The 23,555-nt window shown below is 48.5% G+C and overlaps 1 protein-coding gene and 1 pseudogene across 1 annotated transcript in view; both read right to left on the reverse strand.

Moving 5' to 3' along the window:
- NUAK1 (NUAK family kinase 1) overlaps positions 1-23,555 on the reverse strand; it is a 71,176-nt gene that overhangs the window by 38,470 nt on the left and 9,151 nt on the right. The gene's annotated exons all lie outside the window — the stretch shown is intronic.
- On the reverse strand, positions 6-22,928 carry LOC118613758 (annotated as a pseudogene).

The raw sequence follows: 23,555 nt of genomic DNA on the forward strand, positions 1-23,555 counted from the left end.
ATAAAGTCAGGAAATGAAATGTTACTCAGAGAACTAAACAGATGCAAATCAGCCATTGGGAGAAGTTTGGAAAATAAATACAGATGTTACTTGTTGGCAGAACTGACAATAACCAAAACAAAGCTTCAAAATACCCCTTGTCATGTCTTTCATTTATAGCAGAAACACCCTTCACTTGAAAACATCAGGTTCTAACAGCCCGGGGTTTGGGACGGTGGATATTTTTCATAATGAAGAGCCTTCTTCGAATGGCCAGATTCATTGATTCTAGGAATCCTGATTCTTTGAAAAAGGAGAAAAGAGTGCTCGGTTTAGAGGGTACTGATGAGTAACCACGGACAGGTGAAATTAGTATCACTCAGACCCACCGCGCAGCTGCCATGGCGATGGCTGCAAAAAGCTTATTGCATGCCCAATTGCAAGGCCAGTTCTGCTCAAACCTTGGGTTTTAAGACTTCAGGTAATGCTGTGTTTATGCAATTGCTCAGAAGCCCAACCCTTCATACATCCTTCCCTCTTGTTCAAGGCACTATCAATGGTGCATGATGTGACCAAAAGTGTCTGCAAGAGAAAAATCAGGGTAAAACCAAGGGAGCGATAGCCGGACCCTCTGCCCAGCCCCAGTTGACTCCAAAGGCTCTGTACCAATGTCTCCTGCAAATCTGAATTGTTGAGAATTGCCAGGGCCAAGGCACAGAGCAATTACTCAAAAGAAATCCATAAATAGGAGGCATTAAATGACAATAGGAATCTAATAAGGAAAATTATGTCTGCCAATGGATTCATCTTTGCTTATGAACAAGTAGCTTGGTAATTCAATTTTCCTTGGCTCTACGGGAACAAAAACTACTTTGGGGGGAGAGGTATCCACAGGTAACAAGGAAGCCCACCAACTACTTTGCTGCCAGCTCCAAAAACCTGCTTAGCCATCCCCCTTACCCCTAAAACTGGTGCTTCTGCAGCCTCGACTCACCTATACCACCCTTTCACAGTTAAACCATCCCTCTGGATTACAAAGGCATTGAGTGCTTTGGAGGGAAAAAAACAAAAAAAAAAACAAAAAAAAAAAACGTTCTTAGTATCAACAGCCCAGTGCCACACCTTGACAACCTCAGAGTGAAAGCCTCAATAGGATCGTATTCCCATCTGTGAACAGGCCCAACTTCCAGTTTACATCAGGTCCCCACCAAACACTGCACATGAAAACATTTCTAAAATTCAATGAGTTCATCTACGACTCGACGAGAATCGGGAAGCGATTTTTATTGTTGTTTCTGCTATGTACTGACCTCCCCAAAACGGGTTACATCAACTAGCAGCTCCCTGTATTCGCCTTTGCAGAACCTTCCCCAGTTGTAATTAAATCAGTGTTTGTATCTTACGTGACTCTACGCTAGTGGGGAACTTATTCACTGCTTTATCTCCAGCACTTAACGCTGCGCTTGGCATGTGGCGGGCCTGAGAAAACACTTAGTGTGGGCAGGCAGGTAGACTGAAAGGGGAGGAGAGGAGAGGAGGGGAGGAGGAGGGAGTCAAGGGGGAGGGAGGGGTGATATTCTTAGGTGATGAGAGCACAGACCGGAGAAGTGATATTGGAATTGGAGAGGAAAAGGAGGGACCACTCCTACCAAACACTGTCAAGACAGGCACGATCGGAGGATGGCTTAGGATTTCTTTCTTTGACCTCCTACCTACATGGGCAACCGAGGGATGGAGAAAGCAGAGAAAAAACACAGGACGCCCTGCTGGATGAAAGGATGCTCACTGTACAAAGATGAATGAGCTTCCTGCTACAAGGCCCCTTTTCACCACGGTGCCAGGCTCAGAACTAGCCCCTAACCCTCGCGACAGCCCCATTCAGTATGTAGCAAGAAAAGCTTCCGTAAGCTTACGTCAAATGTAAAGATATGACTGGAAGGCTTTATTTGATCTGAGCAGGGCCTGCGTTTCTGAAAGCTGGTTCTTGGAGGAAGCAGACAGTGAACACACACAGGCAGGGAGGATGTGGGTGGCTGTTGGATCGACTCCTACATTCCTCCATGAACTAAAGATGGCCTGTGGAGGGGAGAAATCACCCCTTTGATTATGCAGCAGGCTGAACTTAGCTGCTATTGTTATATGACAATAGGAATACATTCTTTCAACATCCCGGGTCAGGGGAGGGTAGTGACATTCTGGGGGGTAAGAAAATAAGCCCACTTGTCAATGTCCCCCAATAGTGGAGCCAGAGGCAGAGGGTCCCACGGTGCCTTTGCCAGGGGGATGGTTCCAGCCCAGTGTGAAAGGCGAGTGTCCACATTCTAATAAAACCTCACCCGGCACTGAGGAAACTAAAAGGGCTCCATAAATGTCAATAAGCATGGTGGCTGTCCCTCCTGCAAAAGCTTCCCTCTTGACAATGAGTCTTCTATTGAAAATTTAAAAGAGGGCTCATTCTGCTCCCTATTTCAAAGAGATAGTGGGGAGTCAGGAGGAGGCAAACGCTAGAAATCACTTAAAACTGTACAAGTGCCAAGGTCAGAGGGAAGGCTTTCGGTTCAACTCCCACGAGCAGGGCAAATGACTCACCAAAGGTCACAGGCCCATTTAATGGCAAGCTGCGAAAACGATAACGATAGTAATAACAGCAGACATTGGTTGAGCACTTAATATGTGGTACATACGCTGTGCTAAGCGCTTTACACACCTCAGATCCTTACAACCTTCTCATTGTCCAAGCTTCGGCTGCATGCCTCCCCACTGGGAAGCCCTCTGGGACTCCTCTTGTTGATAAGGACACCCATGGGCAGGCAACTCCTTCTCTCTACACCTTTCCTCCATTTCATCTTCTTTGGGGTGTTTCACAACATCTGAAATTATCTTGCTTCTTAGTTTGCTGCATATTCGGCCTGTGGGCCATATCCAATGCCTGTCCTGTTTCTGTGGGTCCCAGAGATCTAAGAACAGTTGTCATATTTTTCAAGAGTTTAAAAAGGAGAAGGAGATCCATAAATGTAGCTCCTATAATGTAGTGTAGTGACTGACTCATGAAATTGAAGAGTAAAATGAGCCAGGGCACCCTAAAGCAGTACTGCATAATGGTTAATGACATGGCTTTGAGTCCTGGCTAAAATCCCTCACCAGCTGTGTGACCCTAGACAGGTTACATAACCTCTCTGTTTTCCAGTTTCCTTGTCCTACAAGTAGGGAAATAACAGTGCCTGCCTCATGAGTCCCTCCCTGTGAGGATGACAGCTCATGCTTAGAATGAGCTGGCCCAGGTTAAGTGCTCAATAAATCTCAGCCATGTTTAACCCAGAGAGAGTGCCCCATATATAGGGCCTGCCTGCCTGCCTGCCTGCCTTCCATCCTTCCTTGCTTCCTTCTTTCCTTCCATCCTCAGAAAAAACTTGAGTTCCTCTTGGTTCCTCATAGGGCAACCTTGGGAATGGAGGCCACATTTGTTCCCAAAGCACATAAAGGGCGGGAGAATCTCTCTTCTGGGTCTTTAAATGGTACCCTCATCCGTAATGTCAGAAAGCTCAGAGCAGCTGGGGACCACCATGATCATCAGCATCTGAGACCGGACAAAAGGGGGAACGACTTGAACCCAGGGCCATCTTCCCCCACCTCCTTCTTATGGTTGCCCATGCAGGTGGATAGGAAAACGAAATCCTCCTTCGCATCAAAAGTCTGACGCAAGCTATCCACCGGATGCTGACTGCTGATTCACCTACTCCTCTGAGCACGTACTAGGTGCCAAGCACAGTGCTGAGGCAACACAAGAGGGAGCCAATGCGATTCTGCCCCGACCCTCAAGGTGGGGGGCTGGGAGAGAAGGAAAAGAAGCAAAAATCACACGGAGAGTTACATAACTTCCATCACGGCCACAGACACGCACGGAGGCGCCGGCATTATGCAGAACGGCTCCTCGGTTTTCCTCCCTCCTCACCCACATCGACAAAGAAAGACAAGGTAAGGAAAGAGCCCAGCAGGAAGAGATTACCAAATGTCTGAAATCATACACCCTCAAAAAAAAAAAAAAAATCCAATTTGTTCTTGCACGAGTCAGATTTCACTCCGCCTACAAATTGACTGGAGCTGGAGCCGGGAACTCAGGTGTTTTGAGCCCAACACGCAGCACAGCCACTTTCATAAATGTCCCACGTCTAGACGGCACCGTGTGCCTTATAAAAGGGTCTGCTTTTAAATAAGGCCACCCTGGAGTTTAATGTTTAAACCGTGTGCAGCGGCAGGTCTGGCCGGGGACCTGCGAGGTCTACCCCGTGGTGCCTGCCTCTTTAAGAGGCAAACGGCCCAGCCGCTTCACATTCTTGTTCAATGTAACAGGCCCAGCCTCCTCTTCTGCAGAAGTAGTTTTTCCTTTTTTGAATAATCACCAAAAACCACCTGCTCTGCAGCCTGCCACAGTGGCTGCTGTGATTGTTAAGAGCTTGGTGATCTCGGCAGGGTTATGGGGAAGCACATGAAAACTCAGGCTTTTATTGGCTAGGTGAGCTCAGCCCAGACCTCACAGACCTCAGTTTCCTCATCTACAAAATGGGGTTAGCAAGTTGTACCTCCTGGGGTGGTTGTAAGGAGTGGACATAATGTAAGTAAAGTGCATGGCACACTGTAGATGTTGAATAAATGGTGGTTACTACAAATGAGGCCTAGCAGATATGGGGTCCTGGACCATGGTCAGGGGTGATGAGCTCACAGCAAAGCATCTCACAGGCCTCTCCTCTCACCATTTCCCTCACACGTCTTCCCCTACCTCACACCCTCTCTGGGACAAAAGCAGGTTAAAATTCATATTCAGCCTACACGCTAGCACACAGCGAGGCAGCCAGCTGTCTTCCCAGCCTGCTTTGGGGAGGGGAAGGAATTCTGGGCAGCACGAGAATCGCTGCCCACTTCGCTCCACAGTCCCCTCCCGTGGATGCTCATTCGCTGCCATACATTAGCCTTCAGGGACTCAAACTGGGGTCATGGGCATCTTGTTAAAATGCAGATTCTGAATCCCAAGGTCAAAGGTGGGGCCTGGGATTCTGCACTCCTGGCAAGCACCCACCCAGGTGATGCCAGCGAAGCAGGTCCAGGGACCACACTGTGAGCAGCGAGATCTCAGTGCTCTGCCTTTGGCCCTGACATGTCAACATTTTTGAATCAGTGGCACTATCTTAATAAGAGCAGTGATAAACCTTCATTAAGTCCTAACCGTGTGCTAGCGGGCCTTATCTTATTCAATACTAATTATAACCCCAATTTAAAGGGGAGGAAACTGAGGCACAGAGAAAATAAATATTGCCCAAAGTCAATATTCACAGCTTGTAAAAGACAGAGCTAAGACTTGAACCCTGGCAGGCTGAGCCCAGAGGCTGCTGATTCTTGAGGCTGTGGATAAAGTTGGGACGGCAAACGTGGCAGATGACAGAATCTCTCAAAAGATCCCAAACAGTCTCCCAAGCCCAGTGGGATGGGCCCCCTCCAAGCAGGTGAAGTTTTACAGGTTCACACATGAGGTCCCAAGAGGCAGGACTAGGGGAGTGAGCAGCAGGGAAGACACACAGCCATAAACACTGGCATCACTTAGTGAGGACGGGTTTGTGTTGTCAGGAGCTGGCAGCTTCCCTGCCATTCACAAGGTGTGATCTCATACCTGGCCACAGTCCACAGGAGCTGCGGGCCTTTTCTTATCAAGGAGCCCAGAGGCTACCTACAGTGGGAACAGGCAGCCAAAGTGGAGGACAGTGTACGGATTCCTGCCCTTGTGTGGTTGATGGTCAGAGTTCGAGCAAAGGATAGCTCCACTTGGCCACTGGATCCAAAGCTCCCCAGGATCACCAAATGGCTTTCACTCACAAAGGCTGCCATCAAAGGCCATCACCCTGGTGACGCCACCCAGGAGGCCGTCTTGCAGCCAAAGCCCCTAATTAATGCAATGACCCCCAGCTCTTTGAGAGCAGCCTGGCTAACTCGGGAGGACATTCTAGCAAGCTGCCATGATGTAACCAGCCCCACAGGGACCAAAGCCAGCAAAGCCGCGGAGCCCACGGGCCTCTTCCTGTCAGGCCTGTTGATTCATGTCATTACATGGATGTTTTCTCAGACAGAAGCAAGTTGGAAGCCAAGAGTCATATCACCAGGCTCTGAGGAGAAGCACCCCGATGCCAGGGAACGTGGCATGTGTAAGAATGAGCTTTTTCTTCAAAGAATGGCATCCCACCATTGGCCACCACCAGCCCTTCAATCATCTAAGAAGTTCTGAAAATACAATCCTCTGTAACTCAGTGCTCAATTCTCTTATTCCTCAAAACTCCCCATCAGAGATGATATCTCCTCGGATGATACTGATTATTCTCCTGCCATGAAAAATGTGTTCCATTTTCAGAATTTGAGCAGCAAATCCGATTTTTATTTGACGCTGCCAGGGCCTGCTTAGGAGGGCCTCGGAGAGGCCCGGGACGGTTAGTCAGCCCTTGCTCTCCAGCACACCACCCCTCTTCGAGGACTGAGCTAAGACTTGTCATTATGGCACGTGGTGATGCCACAAGGCAAATGGAAATAATGACTAAAAAAATCTTGGGCAGATTTGCCCTCCCTGGACCGTGGGTGTTCGGGTTTGTAAACATCAGATAGTGGTCATGGCTGACCGAGCAGAGGAAAGGCGGCCAATGGAAAGTTAACACCAGCAGCAACGCCAAAAGGAAGCAACAAAACAGCTTGAAGCTCACAATCAGATTCTCAGAGACGACAATGTGCCAACGGGTGGCGAGCACACCACCCGCACCAGACCCCCTGGTTGGGGAAAAAGGGGATTCTGATTGTCAAAATGCAGATTCCAGGGCCCACCCCAGAGCTAATGAATTCAAGGGTGGGGAGCAAGCTGGTACCAGCATTTTTTACAAGCTTCCCAGGTGATTCTGTTGCACTCCGAAGTCTGAGAAATGCCATCTCGAACCAGAGTAAATGTGGCCATGACAGCCCTTATTACGCCGGAACTTATTATGACGCAGTCATGTTAAAACGTTAGATGATTAGTGAAAATTAATCAGCCTCGCATCTATATAGAGGGGAATTATAAACAAGCTGCTTCCTGGAGGGGATCCAGTGACCTGAATTAATTTACCCCTGGCAAATGGAAGGCTTCTTGTTCCCAGCAGATGGTCCTCTTGTTCTAGCCCGAGGCGGGCCTACCTTTGCTGTTAAGGGCACTGAAGCTGGCTGCTAATGGATGCTCCACACACAACCTGGGGCTCCCACACCTGGTAAAAGTGAATGTGTCTGAAGAAGAAGGGGAGGGAGGTGAGCTCCGGAGTCCCACATCCTGCCCGCTTTGTGAGAAAGGGTCTGGCAACAGCCATGAGGAGCTTTCTCGCCAGAATCCTCTGGACGTGTCTCCAGGCTCTGCTCTTAATAAACACCTCAAGGCGCCCTGCATGAAAACGCCTCTAGTAGCACGAGAGAGGCTACACACAGGCGACCAGAGTCACAGAACGAGCTTAAAAATGCAAGGCAATTTAGCTGGGATTCGGTTGGCCAAGGGGTGGTTTATTTTTGGACTTTCGCATTTCCAAAAGCCAAACACAACACCATCTCCGAAATCTCAAGTGCCAATGCTTCTCTTCCAGGTTACAAGTGCTGTGCGGATGGAGAGGAAGAGCCGGACCAGAAGGCCAAGGTTACTGATAAGTTGGACAGCTGGTGGTATCCAATCACGCTGATGCTGTTTATAACACAGCCTGGACAAGCTTAGGGTTGTGCAACTCTTATTTATCGGCCTCCAAGCCCAGCCAGAACTATTAAGAAACCCAGCACCAACAACACCTCAGCCTTCTCACCCATGGGTCACAGCAACTCGGTCCAGGTGCCCCCTGCACAGAGAGGTCCTCGGGCAAGAATGTCACAGCCTCAGTTTCCTCATCTGCAAATAAGGATGACAAGAGTACCAAGCCCACAAGGTTGCTGTGGGGATCAGAGCAGACTGTGCATAGGATGGGGGCAGCGCGAGAGCCGACAGTGAGCACCATTCTCATCGGCAGACGTTAGAGCTGCGAGGACCTCAGAATGTTCTATCCCTGCCTCCCCTCCCCCCAATTTTACAGGCAAGAAAACCAAGTCCAAGGGTTCCTGAAATTAGCAGCAGCACTGAAATTGCATCAAGAGTCCCGAGTCTCACTCTAGCCTGCGACTAATACTCCAGGCAAAGACTCCTGACTGAATTCCAGAGCCACAGCTAGCAGTAGCAGGACTGAAAATGCCGCAGAAAGGTCCGGCATGTACACGTGGGCAGGCCCCGGTGCAGCAGAGCCCCCAGAACTGATGCATTATTCACACGCCGAGACAGGGAACGGCAGATAGGCCCCAGGGTGCTGGCAAATTAGGACCCGCTTTACAGCACAGGGCATTATTTCAGCTCCATCTAAGGCTAGCGGGCTGTCCCCACCACAAGGACATGTCGGGGCCCCTATTTTCAGTCCGATTCCATCCAAACCTCATTCCAGTTTCTGAAGTCTGATTTGATATCACACATGAATAAGCATACTTGGGAGTTTTGTTTTGTTTCGTTTTTTTTTTTTTATCCCATTATTTCTTAATTCACTGAAAATGTTGCTTTTAAACATTAACTTCAAGTTGCTACTGAGTCACTGACCTTGGGAACAATGAACAAGGGACACGAAAGACCTGAGAAAGAAAATTAGTTTTCCAAAGGGAAAGGAAACTAATCAATTGACTAACTGATCCAGGTGAGCAGAACAAAGGAAAAAAAAAAAGTCTTTAATTTCTTAAGATGGTAAAGTACAGATGACATGCAAAAAAAAAAGAGAGGAGGGCATGGCTTTAAGATTTATTTTATCTTTTAACCGTGGGTGATTTTATAGCGAAATGAAAGAGGAGATTCTTTAGAGTTATTTTTATCCTGACAGACTCCCTCTTATTTGGAAAACTGATTTATGGCAATTAGAGTGCGCAAAGACAAATCAGACAGGGAAGGAGCAAGCGCCTTGCTGCAATCTATCCCCCCGGAGGCCTCATTCATCACCTCCTCACAGCAGAAGCTTCTTTTCCTTCCAAGAGAAGCTCTCTGTCCATTATCCAGAGAGTTAACAGGCTGGTTCCTGCTTCACGGCCCCCGTTGCAAAATCCATCTAAACGCTTATCAGCCCACTAATTACCGCCCACAAACCTGCCTGGGATGCTTGTCACAGGAACACCTCCGGCTACAAATGTACAGCCCCCTCAAAGGGCATGCTCAGTGCGGGCACTTCCTATCACCTCATCAGGCGGGTTGTCTCTGTGAGCTTTATCCCACACTCATTACTCAGGGAGATTGGGGAGGGGGTCTGTGGTCATTTCGGGGTCCCAAGGAGCGGCCTCGGAGAGGAGTGTGTTCATGGCTCTGGATGCCTGTGATTGTCACTTTCTCTGCCAGGATTCCCTCCACTTCATCCACAACTCACTCAGCTGACCAACCCTTTTGCCTCCATCCCCTGCACTGAGTCCCCATCGCACCCCCTTTCATAACCTCGCTCACCATTCTTTAGGTTTCAGTCATACGGAGACCACTTCTGTCCTCTTTGCCACATCTCCAGTGCCTAGCAGGTGCCTGGTGTGTGCTAAATGCCAAAATGCTGTTGCTGAAACGGACCTCGAATATTTAAAAGGACCTTTAACATTACGCCAAGTGAAGTAAGTCAGACAAAGAAAGACAAATGCTGTATGATTTCACTTACACGTGGAATCCAAAAAAGCTGAACTCACAAGAACAGAGAATAAGTAGCCCAGTGGTTGTCAGGGGCTGAGGGGGTGGGGGAAATGGGGAGATGTTGGTCAAAGGGTAAAAACTTTCTGTTATAAGATGAATAAGTTCAAGGGATCTAACGTACGGCATGGTGAGTACGGTGAACGAAGTTGTACTATGTACTTGAAAGCTTTAAGGGAGTAGATCTTCAATGCCATCGCCACACACAAAAAAATGACAGTTACGTGAGGGGATGGAGGTATTAACTAACCTTGCTGCGATGATCATTTCACATTATATATGTGTGCTGAATTATCACCTCGTACACCTTAAACTTACATATGTTATATGACAACACTAGGTCGATAAAGTTGGGTGGAAAAGGGCCCTTAACAAAACGTAAAACCATAGCAGGACATCATATCATCCCACAGCCACCTGCCACTAAGCCTGAACTTGCTGGTCTTTAAAACGGAGACTGATGATAACAGTGCCCGCTCCAGAAGGGGTGGGAGATCATTCACAAGAGCTAAGAGTAATCGTAATGATCAGCAGTTATTATTAGCGCATGCCAGGCACAGCGCGCCATTGCCTTAACCGTCTCAACCTCTCACTCATTAAAGTCTTGCAAAAACACTATTGTTTCTGCCTTCTCAATGAACATACACTGAGTTTGAGGGAGGTTAAGTAACTTGCCCTGGGGCACACAACTAACAAATAGGAGAGCTGGGTCTTGTTAAACCCAAAGAGCATACTCTGAAACCACATTGACTAAGCAAGCTGCACGGTGCCTGGCAGCTGGTCGGGCTCAATCGGGGTCTCCGGAGATACAGGCCCCACCAAGCCACACACACTTGCCCCCACCCTGAGTCTTTCTTCAAGCTAAAATTTAAATTGCTTCCATCTTCAAAAACATATCTACTGGTGTTCCTCGCTCTTGCGAGGCCACCAAGGCATTTGTGCAAAAGGAAGAATCGGACAGGAGGCGTGTCCGTGTCCCTAACATGTTGCAATAATGAGTCAATTCTCCAGCAAGCAATTTTGGGAAATCGACTCCAAATAAGGCATCAATCCAGGTGCTGCAAAACAAGACCCAAAACTACCCTTTGAGTTGCTCACCATTCAAATGGAAAGGGCAGCGGATACGGGGAGGTTGGGTCCTCCCTGCCCTCCACTCATTCTGCCTTCTGCTAGCAAGAACACGCTGCCTTTGCTCTGGGGGTAATCCTACCCCACCGGATGCAGTTTTAAGGAGCTCGTTGGTCACGATAAGTCACTCTCCCTGTGCCTGTGGGTGGACCCATGACCCTAGAGTTTGGCTAAGGAGCTACTCTCCCCAGATTTGAATTTTGAGCGGTCTGAAAATGGCAGAGGCACACATCCCAACAACAACCCCTGAAAATACCATCTGTTAGTAGTTCTCCCTACCTAGTTCCTCAGGTTTCCTTAGTTCTTGTCTTTTTCTGTGGAATGTACCACACCTTATGAATTCATCTTCTCCTTAAGTGAGTCACAGAGTCCGTTTCCGTCCCTTGCAACAAGACCCTTAACTTCTACCGGGAGATGTCGAAGAGTCAGCAAGGAAGAGAGAACAAGGTTCCTAAGCGAGTTACTAAGAACGAGTCACCAGCTGGGTCAGGGAGGGCTCCTGTCAGGGAGCAGGTGGGACCTGGGATGGAACCAGAAGATGCACAGGCTTTGCCACAGAGAGACCGTCAGTTAAGATACTTCGCCCTTCTTGTACCGATGGGTAGACCCGGGACCCTAGAGTTTGGCAAAGGAGATGCTCTTTGTAGGAACCTAAGACGCTTCCCAGCAAGTGCTCTTTTGTGAGATCACAGGTGCACTCATGTACGTGTGCAGCGGTGGGGCCTCCTGAGAAATCCTTTCACCCACTGCTTCCCCGTCTCCACCCCCGTGTCTCACTCACGCTCCTAAATGAGACCAAAATTAAGTCTCGCGTTGCTCAGTTATTCATTTTTCATCCCTAAAAAGAGCCGGAAAAATACCTTCACTGTCCCTTTTGCTCACCCATATTCCATGCCTTACATTCAGCATCTCTTCCATAAAATGGGCCTATGACTATTTCACTTGACTGGTACTAGTCCAAATGTCATCTTGGGGACCCATCCAGATACAATGTTTACAATAATTTCCTCTCAGGTCACAATAAAGCCATATTAAATTATGGTGGTATTTTGTCTTTTTTTAAAATCTGGATCATTGGGGCTTCAGTAAGGATCATTTTGATCAATCTTAACCAAAGGCGTAAGTCTAGCCATATTCTCTGCCAAATAATATTCATACCTATAAAATATTTACCAGCTGCTATAGACTTGTGTCTCCTCTCCCAAAGTCCTATGTGGAGGCCCCTGACCCCTGGTGTGACTGTATTTGGAGACAGGCCCTTTAAGGAGGTAATTAAGGTTAAATGAGGTCATAAGGGTGGGGCCCTGATCCAATAAGCCGATGTCCTTATAATAAGAAGAGGAAGAGACACCAGAACATGGACACACCGAGGAAAGGCCATCTGAGGACACAGCAAGCAGGCGGCCATCTGCAAGCCGGGAAAAGAGGTCTCACCAAAAACCAATCTTGCTGGCACCTTAATCTTGAACATCCAGCCTCCGGAACTATAAAAACATAAACATCTGCTGTCTAAGCCCATCAGTCTGCTCGAGCAGCAGCAGTCATTGTTCATGCCACTTAAATCACAGCCAACATATAACCTAAAACCTACAGAATTCGCGGTCAGTACCAGGCACAGTGAGCAGAGAATACAGGGCAGGAACCCTAACGCTTTGTTCCTCCCGTGTCCCCAATGCCTAGGAAAGAATCTGGCACCACAGCACATCAACAAATATGTGTCGAGTTGAACTGACTCGACCACGATGAATAGCATTAAGACTTAATTTTCATGAGAACGGTCCCTTTCTCACCCATCGACGCCACCACCAACCTGGCCCAGTCCATACAAGTTGCTAGAGTCAGACGAGCTACCCAGATGATATCCCGGATTCCGCATGGCTTCTGTCCTTGTGGGGAGGGCCAGAAACCCAGGGTGCGCCACCATAAAGTAAACGACCGCCCCCTAGGTATTCGGGGCCACCCCACTTTATTTTACTCCCCCATGACCCTGTGTGTCAGACAGAAGAGGAAAACAGAAGCCGAAAAAGAACTCCCCACGTTCCCACAGGCCATAAAGTCAACGCCCAAGTTTCAACCCAGGCGCTTGGATCTGTGGACGATGCCGCTTCCGCTAGGCCGCGCCTGTTGCCACATTTCACCGAATCCCTGGAAACGTGGGGTCAAGAAGAGACACCCTGAGTCCCGGCACTGTGAGGCTCCCTCTGGAGCTTCAGCCTTGGAGAAAAACGAGCTCAGACGTCAGACTGCTCGAATGTCATGGGCGATCGGGCCAGGGAGCGAGTCGGAACAATGTGAGAGTGCGGCCACACGAGGACACCCCTCCCTGGAGCGAGCGCTGCCCTGATGGCAGCACTTCATAAGAACTATTCGCTTACAACAAAACTGTCAAATCCAGCAACCACAGGCCAGAAACATCCCAGCTGAACCCCGCCAAGCTGCGTTCTGATGTACTGTACACACAAATACCAATATTCCCCAGATGTTCTCCATGTAAAACATTTGGTTTGAGACACAGCCCTTCTTTCCCAAAAACTCTTACATTTGTTTAATGGACTCATACAGTTCAGCTAAAATATCCCGGAGCAAGCATCTGAAGCCAGATCAGCTCTGATGCAAGCATCCCATCTGCAAAAAAGACAAACAAGTAAATAGGATGAACCTCCCCAAGATTTATGCTCCCTGCATCTTTAAGCGGGTCATAAAATGTAAGCTATGTACAGAGAGTAATGCACGTCGCTTTCAAGTGTGTTTCTGTACCCATCTCTGTACTAATCCAAGGCTGATGTTCAAATAGACAGTGAGTCTGGCATGTTGAAGGGGAGGCCACATTCTGCTTCTCACGCCCTCAGAAATGAAGTTAAAAAAAAAAAAATCTGTCGTTTGAGCAACACAGATGATTAAGGTAAAGGTAGGATTTTCCTGGATTTAATTAACCAAATATTGCAATAACTCCTTTCTTCCAAAGCCACTTATCTCTTCACCCACAATCTAGAACACGGGTAAGAGGTGGCAGAATGAAAAAGGCGCTAGACCGTGAGTCAAGAGACCCAGCTTGGCCATATACTAACCGGGTGACCCTGGCCAGCCCTACTCCTCACAAGCAACTCATCCTGTTACACAAGAAGATGGAACGTCACTAGAGTCACCGTCACCGTTCAGCTGTGAAGACTATGAATGGCGGGAATAAACCCTGAGCGAAGCCACCTCAAGAAATGTCATCAAATCCAGGCATTGCGCCCCCTCAAACGGTCACCCAGATCTGTGGGGAAGTGGAAAAGCAGAACGAGAAAGCTGCCGGGGACGGCCTCACCGACAGAGTCAAGACAAGGACGGCTAACTTTACCCTTGATCTTGTCTTGTAGGTTTTCGGTATTGAAAAGGTTTATTTTCGCTTTAGGGGAAAAGCAGCATTTTGTCGTTTAAAAAGGTCACCGAAAGGGAATGGAAGTCGATGATGGAGATGACAGACAAATTCTACAGTACTGAGGACGATTTAGAAGTTCCCCCAAGACATCAAGACAAAGTTTACCCACTCTGAAAGTACTTTAAGAAGGCAAGAAAACGTGCAACAACCACTTGAGAAAGATTTCCAGAATACATGGCCACCACTTTTTAAAAGATTGGCTCTTGAAAGGGTGAGCTTCAATTACCTGGAAAACTATAGTTCGAGCTCTCTATTAAACATTATTAGATTCAGTTATATTCGTATTTCCACTTAACCCATCGGATTAACCCATATTCTCTGGTTCCTTGACTGAGACTAATGGCAGGTTGAACAGTAGGGGCTGTTGGGCCACTCCCTGCTTTTCCCCACACCCTTTCATTCAATGAGCCAACTACCCACGGCCATCCCAGCCAAGCCAACTGCTCCAATATGGCGGCCTCTACAGTCCACGGAACACCTCACTCTCCAACAAGGCCTGCAAATCATGGCACGATTATAACTTCCCCCATTCTAAAATAAAAATCCCCAGATTCCAGACTTGCGTTTACTTGCATCACTGCCAAGAAAATGCAATCAGATAACATAGAAAATGCCCAGTGTGCCCAACATACAATATAGGCTCCAAAACCACTTTTTGTAACTATCGTTCTTAACAAAGGGGCCTTATGCAGACACGTGTGCAAGTAAGACCACTACGGAGAGACCTTCGAAATATGATGCTGGGAGGAAGACATCAGAGGGCAAAGCAAGACAAGGGTTGGGAGAAAGGGAACAGCTGTAGCCTCTTGTAAGAGGACATTTCAGGTCACCCCACTAAACGAAGTCCCTCTAAGTGTACTTCGGTAGCCCCTAGGGAATCGATTTTGTAGGATGGAATTATTTCCCTGAAATAAACAGACACACAAAGGTCGCTACAACTGGGGCCTAAAAAGAAAACAAGCCGGCTGCCGATTTACGGGCAGCCTCTGACGCAACAGAGCAAAAGGTCCCGGCCCAGGTCCAGCGGGATGGCTTTGGACACACCAGTCCTCCCCCGGAGAAAGCGTGCTGGGGGCGAAGGTGGGCAAGGTCCCAGCCTGACCAATCACCAATGGGGATACCTTCAGTGCAGACCCTTGGACCTTGGCAGCCAGCATGCTTTAGCCAGCGGCTCTCAACTCCAGCAGGGAACCAAAGTAACCTAGGCGGACAATGAAAAATACTGACCCCTAGGTCCCATTCCCAGAGAGCTTTGCAAAGGTCCCCAGGTTATCCTAATGCTCAGCCGGGTCTGGGAATCAGTGGGGTGGTGGGACGAGCCGCCATGGGGCCAGACGCACCTACCTGAGTTTTGAACTCAGGTGCTACCTTGATTACCTGGGCAGATCATTCACTTCAACGACAAAGTGGGGATAATATAGTTACTGCACATCACAGAGGCGCTGTGAAATGGGATGACGCGTGTAAACGGTCACTTAGCGTGTCTTGCAGAAGGCATGTGCTAATTATTCTAGAAACGTTCTCTCCTCTTCTTTTCACTCTCCTTCTTTCAAAGTTCTCCCAAGTGGGTCAGTTGTTCTGGGCACTCTCAACTCTCAGGCGCTTCCTGCCCTGCTAAGTGGTTAAGAAAGGGTGGAAGGGAGGTACATCCTTCCTTGTGTTGAGCCCCCACCACATATACGAAACACACACACACACACACACACACACACACACACACACACAATGCCTTATGGGGCGAAACAGGCATATTCCACAGCAAAACTATGTAAAAACTGAGTCACACACAGCGAAAATGAGGGAACTCCTCGTTTTAAGATTTGCTTTGCTTTGCTTTTCCCATCTAGAGAAAAACGTGTCTTGGGTGGGACAACTTGCTCAGGAAGTCTCCGCCTGTGCCTTTGTCCCCCGACTAGGCCAAGTGCAAGGCTCTTACAGCGCGGAGCACCGCACAGGGCTGGTGCATAGTAGGCCTAAGGGAATGTCTGCCTAACGAATGAATTATGCTCCTTGAGACCATGGGTGGGAATTTGTAGATCAACAGAGCCCATAATGCCCACACGTGTTAATCCCATAAACAGGCATATTGCATAAATATAGCCCGAACTTTTGATTCTGAGCAACTGGCAGAAAAAGGAAATAAAAGCCCATTCGGCATTTGGGAGGCAGATGCTCCAAGTCCAGGGACCATAAACGGCAGTGTCACAGCACTTCGGGGTCTGAGCAGTGCAAACATGGGCAAGTGACTTAATTTCCTGGGCCTCAGTGTATTCACTGTAAAATGGGGGTAATACAGATGCGCACCTTTTAGCGTTACCACGTGGATGAGCTTAGGTCAATGATTCAACATGCCTAATCTCTCACCTGCCACAATCACAGCTGTGCGACTGTTTGCTAGTATCATTACTCCATGGGAAGCTAAAAGGCGAAGAGACCTCAAGCTTCGGGTCTAATGTAAGAACCCAGGGTCATAGGGCCCTGCAGTTATCACGAGAGAGGGTGTGGACTGAAGAAAGCAGGGTGGTGTATCCCCAGGTACATACGAGAGCTGGCTTCCCATTGCTGGGTCTCAAAGTACAGACTAGGGACCAACCTCACCATATTCACTTGAGATGCTTGGTTAAAACACTGTAGATTCCCAGGTATCCCTGAGCCCTACCCCAGCCCTAGTGGATCAGACCCTCTGGGGTGGGTGCCAAGGATGGTACATTTAACAGGCACCACCACCAACCCCCTCCCCCCCAGCAGATTCACACTGGATTAGAGAAACTCTTACTCTAGAGGATTGTGTCTGTCTGCTCATCGCTCTATCTCCAGAACCTCAAACAATGCCTAACACATAGTATGTGCTCAACAAATATCAGATGAAGCTCTTCAATGGTGACAACTCTAGAAGTACTCGTCCAATTTTTTTTTTGAAGACCCACTCTGTGCCCAGCACATGCAACACGATGCTGAATCAGAAAGACAACTTCATTCATTCTAAAAATCTTTACTGGGAGCTTTCTATCTACCGGGCACTGTCCTAGCCACTGGTGATACGGAAAAGATAGCGAATGAGGTTGGTAAGAGATAATTACTATTAGTGACAAGTGCTACATATGGAGCTAATAACGCAAGGTAAGACGTGGGGTGTGTCCCGGCAGTCCTTAGACTCAGCATCTAGAGCAGTACTGTCCTTTAGGACTTTCTATAATGATGGAAATGATCTTTTCTGCACTGTCCAAATGCAGCCACTCGCCCCAGAGGGTTATTAAGTAGTTAAAATATGGAAAGCAGCACCAAAGAATTTAAGTTTTAATTTTAGTTAATTATAGCTAATTTTCATGTTAATAGTCATGTGTGTCCATATTAGACAGGGTGGGTCTAGCGGCATAGAGAGATATATAAACTAGAAATTATAACACAAGACAACATATGCTGTGGGGTGGGGATAGAGCACCATGTGTTACCAAATGCCTCTCACCCAGTTCCCAGATGCCCTAATGTTCTCTGGCTCTGGAAATGAAAGGACCAAGGTCAGGTACAAGGCTTGTACTTGGGCTGGAATTTTTATAGTCCATGATCAGCTGGAAGTGGTATGCAGCCTAGCCAAACCCCAGAGACTATGGTTCGAGAACATACCACTGACCAAAAAGCCTGCCCGCAGCTGCCAGAGAGAGAGAGATCTCTTTCCTCACCATCATTCCGTTGATGATCACTTTGTCCTTGGCTAGGATGTCCCACCGGGCCCGAGACACTGCATGGATTTTACGAGATTGCTTTGCTTCAAGCACAAGTACAAATACAAGCCTCCTAAATTCCACCAGAAAATTGGTGGCTAATCCAAACATTTCATAAAATTAGAACCCATTGTGGGGCTGAAAGGAATTCAGACTGTGCCGCCACCAGAGAAATGCAAAATATTTGTTATAATTTTTTCTTTCACGAGCTGTTTTAAGAAATGCTTTTGCTGCTTGAAGTAAAGGCGGGGGGGGGGAGGGAAATGAGAGAGTTTTTGTTTTTGTTTTTTTCTCTGTGGTTTGCAAAAAGCATCACCAGATGAAAAACTGAAGACTCTTGCCTGCCTTCTCTTTTTTTTTTTTTTTAATTAAAGAAAGCTTTTAGGAAGGCAACGATGTTTAATTTGACATTTAAAAACAAGTTCTCTTTCTTCATGCTGTATAAGAAAGGTAATGTAAGAGGATACAGAGTTCTAAGCTTCTTTCTACTGGATTCCCTGATAGTATAGCAGTGCAGTCATTTCTCCAACGCTAGAATGAATTTAAAAATTCTCTTCTATGCTTCTCTTTAAAAAGTGATGAATAATAACAGAAAATAGCATGGAAAAGCCATATTTCTATTCATTCTGTAGTACTGGAGCCAGTATTTTCACCATCACAGGCTACAATTTTCACTTTATCCACTTTAATAAGTTCTGTCACCTCTCTGAATTCAGCAACATTCAATACAAAAAAAAAAAAAAATCCACACATCATCGCAGAATCTGCACGTATTTAGAGAGCCCCTGAAATTGACTTTGTTCTTGACCTTCTGAGCTAATGCTGAATTTATAGCCTTATCAAATTGAAGTAGAACTTGAAGGCCAAGTTGGAGGGCGATCTGTTGAGACTGTATGAGCTCATCGAGACTTCCCTAAAGATTATTTCCTGAAGCGATGTTTCTGTATAATAACTGATATGCCATGGCTTGGGAGGAAGAAGCCGTTTCTTCTCATCCGGTCTTGCATTGACGTCCTGTGGAGAAGGAACTCTCCCCCACACCCACCCCCAGCAGCACAGCCAGGAGCCCAGCAGGTGGTACCTACCTGCCCGACCTCCTAACCTCTCACTTAGCAGAGATAATAAACCCAGTCTCAGTTGCATCTTGCCTTTAGATAGACTGTGTTTTCCCTGGAAAATGGCACTTTTGCACCTTAGTTTTCTTCTTGGGCTTTAGCCCCAGAATTTTTCTATCCTGAGATTTCAGTAGCGATCATTCATTCAGGCATACAGGCCTGCATGTCACCAGTATCTGCCTGCCAGGCGCTGTGCTAAGCACTTGGTATACACCAGCAAGCGAACCGATGGAAATCCCGGCTCCACTGGAACACGCCTTCTGACGAAGGAAGACAGACAAGACAGGATTCGGCGTCTGCAGCTTTGAAGCGATCTGGGAATGAGAGGTGAGGACCCACCAAATGCAAAACTGGAAGGGGCTGGAATGTGGGTCCTAAGAGAGCAGGAACCTCGTCCGCCTCGTCTCATCATCTCTCTCTCCCTACCGCCCAGAGCAGGGTGGTGTCTGACACGTAGCAGGCACTCAACAAATATTTGTTGAATGAATGATGAATCACAAAACAAAAATCAGGCCCGGAGCGCTCATCGTACCAGATCAGGTAGCTGTAGCCACGAAAGGGGCATATCTTGCCCAAGGTCACACAGCTCAACTTGTAGCGATGGTGAGACCAGCCCCCAAGTCTCCTGACAATATCCCTAGACTCGTAACACTCCACAGCCATTCAACAAATATTTATTGCCTTTTTACTATGTGCCAGGCACTAAACTAGCACTAAGAGGACATAAATAACCAAGGCACAGAAAAATCTGGATCACGAACAAAGTTCCTCAAATGGCTATTTTAACAAGCCTGGAGACAACTTTCTCTGGGCTTTATACATCTGGGTTCCGCGGGTGTCTATCATGCACTGCGTGGGTGCAGAATCAAAGCAGGAAGCTGCAGAGGCTCACGAGGCTCCGTGACCATGAGAGGTCATGGCGTCCAGCGGTCATGACCATGACCCTGAAGTCGGACAGCCCAGCTCTAAATCCCAGCTCTGTGACTTTGGGCCAGTCACTGGATCTCTCTAAGCTTCTTGTTCCTCAATAGCAAAACGAATGCGATCATAACACAAGCCCAAAGGATAGAAGGCATGTAAAGTGGTTACAACAGTGCCTGGCACACACCGGCCACTCACTAAATGTCTCCTGCTGTTAGGACTGTGAAGGAAAGGATCCTCCATCTGCTCCGGACCTTCCTACACATTCGAGAAGGTGGATATGATTAGTGGAGATTTCCACTTCATTCCTCCCCTCTCCAGGATTTCTGCTACCAGCTGCTTGCACGCCCACTCACGCAACGGTTCCCTCCCTGAGCATTCCATCGGATTCTGCCTGGGAAACAGATATCAATTAACCATGAGGAAGATGCAAAGTGGGGTTCTCCCTGGAGTGAGCCCATCGCTGCCCTGCCTTTCCATCCACACGCTTTCTCGGGCTGGGCTCTGAGCTCAGCAGATAAAGGGAGTGTCAGCCTCTGCCCTCCCACGGTTTCTGCTAGTTGCAGAAAGAGTTCACTTTCAAATCTACTAAGAACATACAAAGTAATTATGTTGCATCGAGGACCACTGAGAGCTTTTCAAAGTTTGTTGGCATCTTTTTAAACTGATACTGAGAAAGTCAAGGCCACATAATGGATGTGCTTGATGCAAAGGGATAAAATGCACACGTGCGCACGCGCGCGCGCGCACACACACACACACACACACACACCAGGGAATAGGTCTCCTTAAATGGACCAGCAAGGAGAGGTAAGTGTGGACCACACAGATGGAGATCTAGAAATGACAAGGGGCGGGTGAGCGCCTTTGGGACAGAGGTCACATCTTGTTCCTTGGTGTCCCCCCACTGCCTACACAGTGCCTGCCGCAGAGGAGGAGCTCGACAAATACATGAATAAATATCTTTAAATGTGTTACCTGGGGGAGGCGAAAGGAACACCTGCCACAAGAAAAAAAAATGGCAAATATTTCTACTCCTTCCTGGGAAGCTGTCGAGGGTTGTCTGAGTGCTCAGACAGACGTGAGTTCCATTCCTGCCATCACCCCCTCCCCTCAGGTTACAAATAGTGTGGGGCCCTCTGCCGTAACGTGGGGAAGGTGACAGCGTCTCTCATGGGCTGGATCTCAGGCCAGCAAGGAAGTCAGCGAGACGATGCGAGCAACACACCTGCACTCTGTCCCGGCAGATATAAAGTGCTCCCCAAAGGTGAGCTTGACTGACCGACGATCGATGAGCTGATTTCACCTTTAATGATGAAACAGTAGTAAACATATTAGTTGAGTCTTCCTTTCAAATGAGGCTGCCAAAAACATCCCTTGTACTGGAGAGAACACACACCCTGTTAGTCTTTTCCTAATTCCTATAGTCTTGCCTCCACCCTCGTCTGACACCAGGTGAAATGTGTGCTGAATGTCCCCATCGTCGGAGTCTACAGGAAGACCCGAATACACAACAGGAAGACCCGAATACATAACGGACAGCAGAGGCAGCCGCAGAGCTATGGACTCATTGGGACCAGAATCAAACCCTCCTAAATGCGGAGTATCTAAGGAATGAGCAAAGGTCCTTCCAGGCAACCCGGCACGACACGAGTTTGCCGTCCTCTAACTCCCAACCAACAGCTACCTCTTACTGAGAAGTGGCTACAGGTCAGACGCTGTCCTCGGCATCAACCTGAATCCTTACAAAAACCCAGGAGGCAGGTTCTGCTATTATCACCCCATTGTACAGATGGGAAAACTGACAGGTTCTTTAAACGTGAGAATTTCTCTAATTCACACAGAGCCTAGTTCCAAATCCAGACCCACAGACGTGCTCCAAAAACCAGTGCCTGCCCTGAGCTGGGCGGGACGCACCGGCACCCCAGAACTAGCCAGCAGGGGAGGTGAGAAGGCCTCCCCAAGGCGGGCTGACGCTCCGCGTGGGGAGACTCTTCTTACACCTGACAAAGCCTGCACCTAACAATCTCAAAAGGGTTTTGAGAGCTGAACACACTTCCCCTTCCCCCCAACAAAGGGGCCCTTCTGCCAAAAACCGGCCACAGGAAATGAAGTCGCCACCTCACCAATTCTGAGCTTTCAGCGAATCCCAGGATTCTCTTCCCATGAGCTGGTAGGGGTTCTGGATATCACTTTGTCTCAGCCCCTCGATTCACAGGTGAAGGAAGGGGGTTCCACATCGGGGCACCTACTGTGGGTGACGCCCTGTGCCCGGGCTGCCGAGAGGCGGACGGCCAAGACCCAGTCCCGCCTTCCCCAGAGAGCCCCTTCCAAGAATAACACGGACAGGACGTTCAGCATGGGCCACACGCTTGCTGAGGACTCTGCACACAGCTCCTTTATCCTCGCAGCCACTCCCATTTCACAGATGAGGAGACTGAGGCGAGCTGCCCGGCTGGAGGTCACACAGGAGGTTGGAGGGAGCTCTCACACCCAGGCAGCCTGTCCAGGGGCTGCGCTTAGAACCCCCTGCTTCCCCCACCCTCTGCCAAGCCCCCTCTTACATTCCTCGGCTGGATGGCCCACTTCCCTTCCCACCACGCTGTAGAAGATCATGGGCTGAGTGTCTTCCATCTGTGAGGCGACTTCAGCCAGCAAGGATTCTGTCTGATCTGCTGTGATCGGCTGCCTTTGTGACTTCTGAGCCATAGGTATATGAGGAGCTTGACGCACAGCTGGAGGAAATGGGGGGAGGGCCTGGGCCTTGAGGAAACACTAAGAGAAGCAGCTCTCGTTTTAAAAATTAAAAAAATAAAAAAATTAAAAACTGGGAAATTGCCACTTGAACACCACCAGTCCCCTCCCCTCCCGGGGTGGCGGCGGGGGGGGGGGGGGCGGGGGGAGGGGAGGCAAACCTGCCACAGACGCCTCTTCGCACCTTCCCCAGGAAACCAAACTGCCTCTCAATATCTCTAATGAAAGTAAACAAGTGGAATTCTTTTCTCAAGTTTAAGGGGCAAGTCATGGTGGTGTTTCTTCCAGACATACATTACCTCCTGCACTCCAGCCAGTTTACAATTCTTTAAGTACTTGATTTACGACCCAGGAATAAAATGTTTTGAAAGCCCTGCAAACCAAATGCATTTTGGCATCGAAAGGCTTGCCTACTCTGCGGAGCTGATCACCAGGCTTTCCTGGATTTTCTCAGATTGGGGTTGGGGGGGGGGGGGGCGGCGGCACTTGAGGAAGTGTGAGAGCGACCCAAGGGGGCCACAAAGCTGCGGGAAGCAGCCTCCAAAGGTGGGGAACAGGTTCCTGCCTCCTCTCTGGGCCCACAGTGCAATCAAGAGGCACTTGGCAATGCTGACCTCTCCAAAGATGCCCTCACGGTGGTTGAGGACAGGGGTGACCCGGGAACGAAGGGGGACGGGGCCCTCAAGGGCCCTTCCCTGCCGCCTCCCATCTTCACAGAGCCCCCCCTTCTCAGGACTGCCGGTGCG

Source organism: Rousettus aegyptiacus, unplaced genomic scaffold, assembly GCF_014176215.1.
Source record: "Rousettus aegyptiacus isolate mRouAeg1 unplaced genomic scaffold, mRouAeg1.p scaffold_m13_p_2, whole genome shotgun sequence".
NCBI classification, from domain to species: Eukaryota; Metazoa; Chordata; class Mammalia; order Chiroptera; family Pteropodidae; genus Rousettus; species Rousettus aegyptiacus.